Source organism: Peromyscus maniculatus, chromosome 1, assembly GCF_049852395.1.
Source record: "Peromyscus maniculatus bairdii isolate BWxNUB_F1_BW_parent chromosome 1, HU_Pman_BW_mat_3.1, whole genome shotgun sequence".
NCBI classification, from domain to species: Eukaryota; Metazoa; Chordata; class Mammalia; order Rodentia; family Cricetidae; genus Peromyscus; species Peromyscus maniculatus.
Window position 1 is genome coordinate 25,305,213 of NC_134852.1, and position 12,821 is coordinate 25,318,033.

General features: G+C 47.2%; 1 protein-coding gene and 1 non-coding gene across 2 annotated transcripts in view; one reads left to right on the forward strand and one right to left on the reverse strand.

The window, feature by feature from the left end:
- Nucleotides 1-12,821, reverse strand: part of Arhgap35 (Rho GTPase activating protein 35) — a 112,283-nt gene that overhangs the window by 20,335 nt on the left and 79,127 nt on the right. The gene's annotated exons all lie outside the window — the stretch shown is intronic.
- Nucleotides 367-474, forward strand: LOC121826945 (U6 spliceosomal RNA). The gene has a single exon (XR_006069105.1). It is a non-coding gene; the product is annotated as a U6 spliceosomal RNA (small nuclear RNA).

The following is a 12,821-nucleotide window of genomic DNA, read 5'->3' on the forward strand; positions in this document are numbered from 1 at the left end:
TCTCCAGCCCTGTGGCCTGGGCTGTCCTGGAACTCACTCTGTAGCCCAGGCTGGCCTTAAACTCAACAGAGATCGGCCTGCCTCTGCCTCCCGAGTGCTAGGATTAAAGATGTGCGCCACCACTGCCTGGCTTGTAGCCTGCACTCTTAACAAACCTTAAGAATATGCCTGTAGGCACAGCCTGCATTTTGAAATAGCAGAAAGCACTCAGAAACACTTGGTGCCTGGGTGGGTGATGGTGGAGACGCCTTTACTCCCAGCACTAGGCCAGCCTGGTCTACATACTGAATTCCAGGCCAGCAAGGGCTAATTAGTGAGATCTTGTCTCAAAAACAAACACCCAACCAAAAAACCAAACCCACACAAGTGTTCTCATTCAGGAATACAGATACTAAAATTGGAACAATTCAAAGAAGATTAGCAAGGCCTCTACACAAGAATGACACACTGATTTATGACATGTTCCATATTCTCTCTCTCTCTCTCTCTCTCTCTCTCTCTCTCTCTCTCTCTCTCTCTCACACACACACACACACACACACACACACACACACACACACACACACACACACATTCCCTTGGTTCACATCTGGCTCTGCCTTACAGCTGAGCTGGGCAGCTAAGAACACACTGCCTGTGCATCCTCTGAGCCTGGAGATCTTCACTGAAATCAAGATAATTGTGAGCCTGGAGATCTTCACTGAAATCAAGATAATTGTATCATTAGTAAGTCTGTTAAGAAGGTGTGAAAGCAGGGAGATGGTGGCGCACGTCTTTAATCCCAGTACTTGGGAGGCAGAGGCAGACAGATTTCTGTGAGTTCGAGGCCAGCCTGTTCTAGAGTGAGATCCAGAAGAGTCAGGGATACACAGAGAAACCCTGTCTGGGGGGAGAGGGGAAAAGTATAAATATAAGATTATATAAATCAAAGGCATACTGAAATGATACAAAAATGTCAATAACAATCACAGTTAAAATGGCAATAATAATCTAACTTTCAGGTGAAGACCTATATGGGCCAGACACTGTACTAACTCTTAACTAGAAGCAGAACGCCAAGTCTTCCCTCCCACTAATTCTGACATAGATTACTGCTGTTGTCATGGGTTTGTAAAGCAGGAAGGTTTTCCTTTGGTTCATAGTTTCATGGTGGAAGAGTGTGGTGGGATTTGTCTGTGGTTCTATGAATGTGAAGCAGTTTGAGTTACATCTTGGAAGATCAGGAAGCACCAAGGGGCAGTAGATTTGTTTTTTTTTTTTTTTTTTAAAGGGTCTCATGTAGCCCAAGCTAGCTTTAAACTATTTATGCAGCAGCGGATGACCTTAAATTTCTGATCCTCCTGCCTCTACCTTCCAAATGCTGGGACAACAGATAAGTGCTACCACATATAACTTATACATTATTTTTATTCTCATTTTTCAGAGCAATAGAATGCTCAGAGGCTAGGCTGTTGGCCCAAGGCCACAAAGGTGGCTAGGTGATGGAGCTGGGATGTGGCCAAGCTAATCTGGGTGTATTTCAGCTGATGGAGCACAGAAGCAACATGCTATAACCAAAGAGGACCAGACTCAAATGGTTACCAGGAATCCCCTCCCCAGTTCTACTTCAGGGATTCACCTGTACCTAAGGGGAACAGATGCTCCTAGATACCCCTTCTCCCCAGCCAGTCCTGCTTTGCAGGCTTCCTGCTACAGTGTGGGAAGGTCAGAGGAACCCTACTCGCCGGGTGGCTGGCCCTCCAGTCTCTGTCAGTTGTCCTCCCTAGCTAGGTTCCTTCTGCCAACACCACACCTTTCTCCCCGACAGTGTCACACACACTGCATTACGACAAGCCTTGTATCAGCTGCAGCACTGTAGGCAGTGTGACCATACATTTCCAGTGCCATGGTACATCTGCACAGCATGCCATCAATCCCAGGACTGAGGAGGAAGGGCAGGGTGATATGAGGAAGACACAAAGTCCTTGCTCCCAGTTTGGGCATCAGACGGTTTGGACATCTGGGTGGGGCTTGCTGTGAATTGTGAAGCAGGGCTTTTGGATGTAGCTCTGAGCAGAACACAAGCCCTGTGCTCCCCTGATGTCCAAGGGAACACACCCCAGGTCCCGAAGTGTGAAATGGGTATAACCCACAGTGGAGACAAGCACATTTCTCTCTGAGGAACAGGAATGAAAGGACAGCTCAGAGAGCCCTCCTGTGAGAATGTGAGGTGCCCTCTCACTCTAAGTGACTCCTATCACCATACCCATATGAGCCTCGTGGCACAGGGGTGGCCCAGCGTGATCATGAGTGGGGCCGGTGTACTACTCCAAGGGAACTCATGGATGAACAGACCTGTCAAAGCCACAGTCTCCTAGTACCTGGCTGCACTGAGTCACTACACTACTGTCACTGTCTCTACACAGGGTGCCAAACTCCCCAGAGCAGCCAGGTGGAAACGCATCTCAAGGTCACAGACACACGTCTCCAATGCTGCAAGGAGGGTAGAGGTTCCTGATGCACAGCGGCCCATGAAAAGTCACCTCTGGTTTCTAAGGAGTGCTTTTCATAGTCAGAAGCCTCTGTGACAAAAGCAGGTCCCAGGTTTTGAAAAAAACAAAACCCAAACTTGTCTCTGTGTGGCCAGGGGAGGGTGCTGTCACCTGACTTTACTTGAATGTTCACAGACTTCTGTGGAACATCCCTTGCTCCTGTCGACACTTCAGTTAACTTTGTGGCTAGACAGAAGGAAAAAGTTCTCTGTTATAATAACATCACCTCCAAGGTGCAGCACTTAACAACTCTGGGGCCAAACCAGACCCAACCCTTCCTATATCCTCTGCACAGACCCTTCTAGTTGTCCAGAGTTCCAGAATAAGGAAAAAGAGCAGAGCAGGCACGAAGAAGGCAGAGCTGGGGAGAAGTGGGCAGCCCAGGCCATACACCACCTTTTCTGCACAGCACCAAGGATGTCTACAAGCTACTGAATACTGGTTATCTGTGAAGTGCTGGGCCAGGGTCCCACAGTCCAAGAGGGCCACTAGTGCTTTCCGATGGCTGTGTTTAGCATGCTCCAGCACCTAGAAGCTTCAGTGGCTGTGAGAGGAGAAGGGTTGATGTGCAGAATTTCTGGGGCAACAGGAGGGAGGTGGTAGGCGGCAGAAGGCCATCATTCTATCAGCCATCATCTCTTCTGCACGTACATGTGCAGCCTCCACCTTCCCAAAGGCCTTCCTGCCTCCCTGAATCTAATGTCTTCTTCATTAGTTCACTAGCTGCCATTTTCTGCTCTCCACGCTGGTTATGAGCACAGGGCCATGGCTTGTTGGTATCTGGGCTGTCCCACAACAGGTGGCACTCCTCTGAGAGCTTACCTACGCTCTTGGCCTCTTGGCCCCTTTGATACACTCAGTCTTCCCAGTCAACCTATGGGTCTTCAACATTTTTACAACTGGCCTTAAAGAGAGGAACAGGGCCTACTGCAGAGGTTTCTTGGCTTAGTGATGCCAAATGACCTGCCCTCCCAACTGCCCATAGTCTCCCCTCAGATCTGTATGTGAAAAGTGGGAAACTAAAAGACCTCCGTGCCAAGGCTATTGTGCCCGTGTTGCCTACAGAGCATGAGCAATGAGCTGTGCTTGCAAGAGCACTCAGGACCCAGGAATGGCACACTAGGGTGGCATCACCTGCCAGCACCCTCCTACTGCCACCACCAGGAGGCGGGACACCCAACCTTTAGTTCCTGGAGAGTTCAAATGAGGTTGGGAGTGGAACACTCCACCAAAGTAAGATGGAAGGATGAGAGGGAGGGACAGACACCTCAAAAGGTGGCCAGGGCCAAAGGAATCCCCCAGATCCCAGCTAGATGGAGCATCAGGCCAGCTCTAGGAAGGGACACTCATATAGGACAGCCTGCTGTCCCCAGGACCCTGCTTGTCTTGTATGGAACAAAATCTCCTCTCTGTTCACTCAGGGCTGAGCATCCTGTCTTTCTGATCTTCCCCAACACACTGAGGGCCAGGACAGTCAAGACAGCCAGGCAGAATGGGCCTGTTGGAACTATGTTGGGGACTCGGGCTGACACCCAGACTATTTCTGTCTTGGATGGAAGGCAGGGTTACTTGGTGAGACACGCTCGACTTCTCTTTGGCTGCTGGGCTCTCCGGGCAGCATGCCAGGGCACGCTGTTCTGATCATGAAGGGCACTAGGTCCTGAGGAAATCCTCTAGCAAGGCAGAGTCACAAGCTAAATGAACTCCACTCATCTGGATCACGCAAAAGCTGGCGAGCCGACCGCCTGGATGTGTGGCAGTGAAGAATTTTTGGAATGTAAGCGACTTGTGTTTGCTTCACTTACAAGGAAGCAGGGAAACAGGAAGGTGATGAGGGACAGGTACGCAAAGGTAGGGGAAAAAAAGCAACCTAGGACAGGAGGTGATATTAACTCACACAGAGCCCTCCAAAAACAGTGTATGAAATTACATACCTTATATTCTAGCATTTTATTAGCAACGGAAAGGCCACAATGAAAGCGATCACTTGCAGTGAGCTTGCTAGTGTGTCCAGCCTTGTACTCACACCTCCTATAGGCCACAGTGCATTTGGAGGCGACTCTAAGGCAAAGAGCCCCATGAGAAGCAGCTCCAGAGCATGGGCCTGACGGCCTCAAATAGCTCATCTTGAGGCTCTCCCAAACAGCTCTGTCACACCTAGTGAGGTGTGGAGGCTTCCTGGGTTAGAAAGAGCTCTGGTAGTCCAAAGACTGTAAATCATAGTCCCATTAGCTCAAAGCAGAGGAAGGCCTGCAATGATTCTCCGAGCAGCCAGTGCCCAAAGGACCCTGACATTTTTGTTTTCTATTATAAGAAGGGATTAGTGCAGCTCAGAGGAACACTGTCCAGATCACGGGAGATTAGCTAATGTACAGTGAAGCCGGTCGGTGATGAAAAAGCTCTTAAGGAAGAAGACTATGTTGATGAGGATCGTGCTCCTCCCAGCGCACTTTTCAGTTTCAAGTCACGGCCTCTGGTCTCCTTGTGGTTCCCCTCAGGGGCTGGAAGAAGCCCACCTCCAAGGTATGGGATGTAGGAATACTGAGGAGAGGCTGGGCAGGGTGTGTAATAGGTGCCTGGTACAGGCTTCTAAATGCTCTGGAAATTTCCCGCTAACGCTGGGAGGCAGGCTCTGGCCATGTTGCCTGCAGATGCTGGGCTGGCACCTTGTTCACCAAAGGTGCTGCGCAGTGTGCTAGGTCCAAATAAAGTGCATTTCCTAACTGGACTGGGCAATCTGGGAATTCACCAACAGCTGTGAGGAGTCAGTTCAGGCAATAGTTGGCCTTTTGTCCCGTTGTCCCCCATCAGGGTGACACTGTAGTTTGCTCTGTTAGTTATAGAGCTGAAAATATTTGCATATCTAAACTCTTAGCAGCTATTTTCCATTTCATAGCTTGGTGGAATTTTTTGGAGACTAGTTCCAGGAAAAACTGGGCTGGTATTTTCTGAACTGTGCATCACACTCTCAAGTGCTCCATAATGCTGGACATTTATTTCCCAAGATCATGTGGAACCTAGTACAGGAGTGTGCTACTGAGGGGAGATAAACTGAAGCTGTCTTCAGAGTCCAACACTTCCAGATCAAAGTCTATATAGATACTTGTATTCCTTCTGTTACATGGAGGTGAGATGTGGGAGGTAAAGCCAAGGGCGAATCTGGCACTCTGCCCAAATAGTTACTGTCCGCACTATCCATGTTTATTGCCAGTACACTTGGCCACTGACTATATTTTAGAAAGGGTGCAGCTGCAGGAATGGCACTCAGCACTACTAGAGGTTGGCTTCAGTAACATGGGACCTGCATCAGGTCACTGGGACTCCATCAGGCCTCCCATCTTGGAGAGCTGTGAAGAGCAAACTACAATTCATAGGCTCAGTCACCCTGACTCCTTCCTCTTGGGGTTTCACCGATCTCTTTACAACATTATGTTCTTTACCTTTGAAGACAAGGATCTTTGTCTACACTGAACCACATGGTGGGTAGTCCACAAACACTTTGGTCAGATAGTATGATGGTTCACATTCATTGATAGCTGGACTAGATTTACTATTACCTAGGAGACAGGCTTAATGGAGGTTGAGAAGATCCACTGTGAATGTGGATGGCACCATCCCAAGGAAAAACGGAAGAGGCAAGCTGAGCGTCAGCCCTGGACATAATATAGTTAACAGTGTTATACTTCTCATCAAAATAAACCTTTCCCTCTTAAAACTGCTACTGTCACAGCAATGAGAAAAGTAACTAATACAGACAGTGCCCCTGGCAGGTGGAGACATCCTTTGTTTTTATTACCAGAAAGAAGGATGTAAACATTTTGTAAGTGTGGGCATGGCATCTCCATGGTGACTTGCAGATTCAGATCTCCAGAAACTCACCCCAAACACCTAACCAAAAACACCAAGGTCAATACACGCGATCAGTCTTCCAAATGAAAGGTGGCAGGGGTCTGACAATCGGCTATCCCCTTGCTCTGTACTATGCTGGGGACTCCATAGAGCAAATGCTTAAGCAAACTCTAAAGATAGCCCTAGAGCAGCAATACCTTGTAACACAGACCAACACTGTCTTCCTCCCTAGTCTCCAGTGCTCCAAGATGTGAACAACACCGTGAGCAGGCCTCTTCTCTAAGGATCCATCTCAAATCAAACAAGCAACTGTAGACTCAGTGAAAAATGACCAATCCTAGAGGAAAATATCTATTTATTTACCCTCCATTTACTGTTACTATTAACCAACAATTCATTTATTCAATTAATTCAAAATATACAACATAACAGCTTTCCTTCCCCGCCCTCGGCATATCCAGAAAAATCAGTCATTAGTTTTACAGCTTTTGTATCAGTCCATGAAGAAACAAACTGTCCCCCATAAGCAGGCACTCCAAATCCCTGCTTCCCCGCAGCTGCTACCCTACCTTCTGAATGGCGGGTTTGCCTATCTGGACATTTTGTGTAAATGGGAGCATACATCCTGGTTTTTGTAACTGGTCTATTTCACTGACTGCACCTGTTCAACGAGATTTTAGGTAACCCACCATTCCATCCCCTCTGTGGCCAAGTGGCAGGCTAGTGTATGGATGGATGCTACTGTGTTTTGTTGCCAGGCACGGGCTTGCTAGCTGGGCACTTACTACTCTGGCTGCTAAGGATAACAACGCTCACACAGTATTTTATTGCTTTCCTTTTCCAGCCTGAGGCAGCTATCTTGGACTCTCTTGTTAGCTCCCACCTAGAGGACACTAACTATGTTTCCCATCAGCCTGTCCCAGCTGATTCCCTTTTGCTCCGCTGGCTGGCAGCTACAAGTCTCAGGCATGCCCCCTGTCTGTAATCTTCCCTTACCCCCACACCAAAGATAGCGGGCATTTGTTCCCACCCAGATACTGAAACCTTACTTAGGACCTTAGCATGATATGCATCACTCCCCTTCTCCTTTTCTATGCACATAGTCCACATTTCCACAGCTAAATAGAGCTTTTGAGGGATGGGGTCTTTTGAATGCTTTACACTATTCAGTCATTCATAATCATTTACTAGAGTCTTGTGCACTTGGCTTGAAGGAAACAATGAAAAGCCAGTTTCTTCTCTCGAGGAACTTAGGGCCTATTGAGGAGACAAACAATAAGGGTCTCGTACATAGAGTGCTTGTAGAGAAAGGTGCAGGGCACAACAGACAGTCAGTAGGGGCTCTGGCTTGGAGGACAGGGCAGAGAAGGGTTCTAGGTAGGACTTTTGAGGGATGGCAGCGGTTCTGATAGTGACCTTAAGTTCGGGGTGAATGAAGAAAACACCAAGGGGCAAGGCTGGATGTGAGAAGACAGCAGACTCAGTTTTGTCCAGGATGATGGAGAACACTGACAGGGGAAGTTGACAGAGGCTCCACTGATGTTAGAAAGACACTGCAGCAACTGGGAGCTGGAAAGATGAGACCAGAAGCAGAGAGACCACTCAGGAAGAAGCTATGCTAGTAAGTCAAGGACAGAGGGAGACTACAGCTGGAGGCAGGAACCACATTCAGGATACCTGGAGCACGAAGACACAGAAAGACTGGCGGACAAAACTGATAGCTGCTGGAGTCATTCCCCGGGTCAACTGAGGCAGGCCAGCAACTTCTCCCACACAGCCCCCTCCTCGAACTCAACTTTTCAAAACCTGTCTTCTCACTGGACATAATGATGGGGAAGTGAGAGAAGAAAAAACTATTTTCCCCAAGACAATCTTGAACAGACCTGTAAGAGTGTAAGCGCCCCAGCACCCTGGTGGTACGGCCATCCTTAGACTCTAAAGAAGAGCCCGCAAAGATCTGAGCAGCCCCAGGCGCTGCAGGCTGCCCTTCAAAGGATGAGAGTAGTGTGTCGTCTCTACCTGCCACCACTGACTTGCACTAGCCCACCTTCCCCTCTACGAAGATTCTCCCATCCTCGGTCAGAGGTAAGCCTCCACCAAACATGCCTGCTGCCTTCCTCAAGTTTCAAGCACTGAAGGCCTGAAGCTACACAGAAACTCCCTTTGATACACCAGCTGGCTCTAAGACATACCATTATTCTTCCAGAGCTCAAGGTGTGAAAGATACCGTCATATGGGCAGAGCCTCCCCTGTGCCAATATTAATAAGGCCTATATTGGCAAGACAGGCTCTTAGCTGCTGTAGCTAGCAAGGAAACCCTACAACTCCCAGGTCTTAGCTATATAATGAAGAACTGGGTTAGATGCTTAACCCAGACTTTTATGTAAGGTACCCTATGTCCAGCAGTTTACAGAGGTATATGGTGATGAAGTCTCAGGCTGACCACACCCATAGGTCAACAGAGATGGACACACATGAGATTTAACCACAAGAGCCGGTGTCTCCTCAGCTATAGACAGCTGCTGCAGTGTGACCTGCAACAACACCACACAAACACACACCGTTCAGCTGCCAGCTGATTAAATAACCTGATACATCCAGACAAAAAAAGACTATGCTGAGGAAGGGAAGGTGTGGGGAAGGAAGGAGGGACTTATATAAGATGGGCTTAGGGGAAGAGGCCCACAATCCTAACACTCAAAAGACCGAGAGCTTGAGATATTAGTGAACGTTTTGTCTCAAAAAAAGCAAAGCAAACAAACAAAACCCATCATACGACTGTATTGTGTCATTTCAATTGGCTGTTGTTTTTTTAAACAATAACAACAAAACCAAGATTATATGTACATGTAAAAATTTCTTTAAGGGGTGGCTGGAGAGATGAGCCAGCAGTTAAAGAGTGCATATTGCTCTCAGCACCCACAAGGGTTGGCTACAGCCCCTGTAACTGTAGCTCCATGGGATTCAACATCCTTTCCGTGGACTCTGACCAGGACTCACAGGTTCATAAACCCATATACAAATAAACATACATCACAAAATTAAAAATAAATCCAGAGGCTGGAGAGATGGCTCAACAGTTAGGAGCACTTGCAGAGGACCTAGATAGAGGACCCAGCACACACAACACATACACACAAATAATAAATTAAGTAAAAAGTTAAAAAGACAGAATTCCAGTTCCAGGGGATCCAATATCCTCTTCTGATCTCTATGGGCACCAGGCACATATGGTGCACAGATATACATGCATGCAAAACACTCATACACATAAATGTCTCCCGAGTGCTGGGATTAAAGGCGTGTACCATCACTACCCAGCCAAAAAAAAAAAAAAAAAAAAAGGCCAGGAATGGTGGTACAATCTTTTAGCCTTAACACTCAGGAGGCAGAGGCAGGCGGATCTCTGAATTCAAGGCCAGCATGGTCTACATAGTGAGTTCTAGGTCAGCCAGGGCTATGTAGTGAGACCCTGTTTTTTAAAAACAAAAACCAAAAAGCAACCTTGGTTAACAAGGACAAAAAACAAAACAAACAAACAAACAGAAACCCAAAACCTGTCGCCTGCTATCCTTACAATGTTAAGTCCACGAAGGCTGGGAAGACGGCTCAGTTAGTCAGGAGATGGGGAGTTCAAATCCCCATCACGCACACAAGCTGGATACAGCAGTGTGCCTGCGACCCTGGCACTGGGGTAAGAGAGAAGGCTGAGACAAGTGGGTTCCTGGAGCTTTTGGGCAGCCAGTCTAGTCAATCAGTGAGCTTCCGGTTCAGGGAGAGACCCTTTCTCAAAAAATAAAGTAGAGCATGTTTGAGGAAGACACCTGACACCCATCTCGGGCCTCCACATGTATGTTTCATGCTCATCCACATGCTCACCCAGGGGGGGAAATATATATATGGCCAATAAACACGCACGCACGCACGCACGCACGCACGCACACCACAGGATATAGAATAGGTCACCCTCGGGCTAGAAAGATGGCTCAGCCATTAAAAGCTAGGCTCACAACTAAAAATATAAGAATAGGTCACCCTCAGTTCGTCTCTCTCTCTGTATGTATGTATGTATGTATGTATGGATGGATGTATCTATCTAATTTTTTTTTTCGAGACAGGGTTTCTCTGTGTAACAGCCCAGGCTATCCTGAAATTCACCCTGTAGCCCAGGCTGGCCTCAAACTTACAGAGATCCCCTTGCCTCTGCCTCCCGAGTGCTGGGATTAAAGGTGTGCACTACCACTGCCCGGCTCACTCCTTGTTTTTTAATGGCCTCTAATCTTGCTTGTTTTGCTGCTCAGGCTCCAGGCATGCAGGGCATGTGCTGTCACTGAGCTGTAAGCACAGCCTTACTCTCAATCCCTGTAAATCTTTATGTCCTGTCAGAAGTCAGCCTCCCAGGGCTGTTGCAAAGATCAGAAGAGACAGACCCAGTAAGGACCTAGGTTAAGTAGTGGAAGTCCTACTTCATGTTTTCACATCACGAGACTAACATAGTCTCAGACAAAAGTAAGTTGTGAGATCACCTTTCTTCCTAGGCAGAGAAGACAGGGCCTCTACTTTGCACACAAATTAAGGACAAGAGAGATAACTAGTAACAGTACCCTTCCCTGCTCAGGTTTTATTTTTATGGTGCTAGGAATACAACCCAGGGCCTTGAGTACATGCACACACTGAGCTACACTCTGGCCCTTTCATAGCCATCTGAGCACAGGCAATCTCCATCCAGTATCATCCATTTCTGTTTTCTAACTGCTAGGGACTGCCAACTGTGCCCTGGTCACTCTCCTCATTGAAAGAGACCATTAAATATCTTCACACACAAAAACAAAAGAATGACAGATCCAGAGCTAAGACCTGGATGTAGTCTGACACTGACACATAATCACCTTGCCACCATCCATAACAGTCACAAGGTTCTAAGGTCACAGAGGAAGCCTGAATCTGAATGAATATATCATCTATTCTAAACCATACCTATAATAACTCAAATAACACCCCCCAGAAAAAAGAACAAAGAGGAAACCATTTTAAATGATTTTTGTTTTTCAGTGATGACCAGGCAATCATTCTACACCTAAGCCACACTCTCAGCCTCAGTGGCAGATTACACGCAGGAGGCTCTACCACTGAGGCACACCTCAGATCTGTTCCTGCTGGGGTCTAAGCAAGCACTTCTGTCGCTGAACCATGCCTACAGCCCCACTTCCTAACTCAGTCTAACTTGTAAATTTCTGATGCTCCTCTCTCCACCTTCCAAGTGCTGAGATTGCAGACATGTGCTATCATGCTTGGCTTTAAAAATCTTTTTAAATGTAGAGTGTTAAAACCTATAAACAAGTGTTTCCTAAATACCTAGAAACAGTTAAACAAGGACAAGCAGATGCCATGGCATGCGCCTGTAGTTCCAGTTACTTAGGAAAATGAGGGTTAAGGATCTTTAAGTTCACAAGTTTAAGTCTAGCTTGGGCACCCTAGTGAGTTCTTGACTGAAAAACTAAAACCTCAAGACAACATAATATGAACATATTAGAGTCAATGAGATGGCTGGCAGATAAAGGCATTTGCCAAGCTTGATGACCTGGAATTCCATCCCTGGGATCCAAATGACTGAAGAAGAGAACCGGCTCCCTCAAGCTGTCCTCCGACCTCTCCATGTATGTTGTGGTACTTTCATATCCTGTACCACAAAGGGGCGTGGGGAGAGACTGCATGTCAATAATACAGCAATTTCTATTTTCTGGGGGGAAAAAGTAAAAGAAAAAGAAAACATATAGTCCTTTCCTTCAGAGATCATTCTAAAGATATAGCCTCCCTGCCCAACACAGGAAGTATGAACCAGTGACGGTCAGATGAGGAGATATGGGACTACTGTCAAGTAGTAAACATTGCAATCGTCCTTATTATTAAAAGAGCTATTACCACCTTCTCCTCATCTAGCCTACACCCATTTTAATGTTTTCCAAACTGGGCAGATTTAGTATTAATGCCTCAGCCCCCCACTACCACCCATCTCAGCCAACTTTAAGAGCAACTATGGAGGAGGCAGCTTGGGATAGATCAGAAAAGTGTTCAGGGGCTAAGGAAATGGCTTAGCAGATAAAAATCAATCCCCTAGAACTCACATAAAACAGGCAGATGCAGCAATGTGCATCTCTAAGTCCACCACTACTTTGAGATGGAATGTGGAGAATGCTTGGTACCTCCCAGGCCAGCCAGAATCAGAGCCTGAACCTCACCATGGTAGGTGAGAGTAGATTCCTGAAATTTGTTCTCCGCCTTTCACATTCATGCACCAGTGCCCATGCCCATGCCCATGCCCATGCATACAGCACACACAGAGAAACTATGCTTAGGCTGAACAGAGTGGTGCAAGCCTGTCCTCTCAGCACTTAGAGGAGAGCCTGTGGCAGGAGCATTGACAAGTTCATGTCTGTCAGA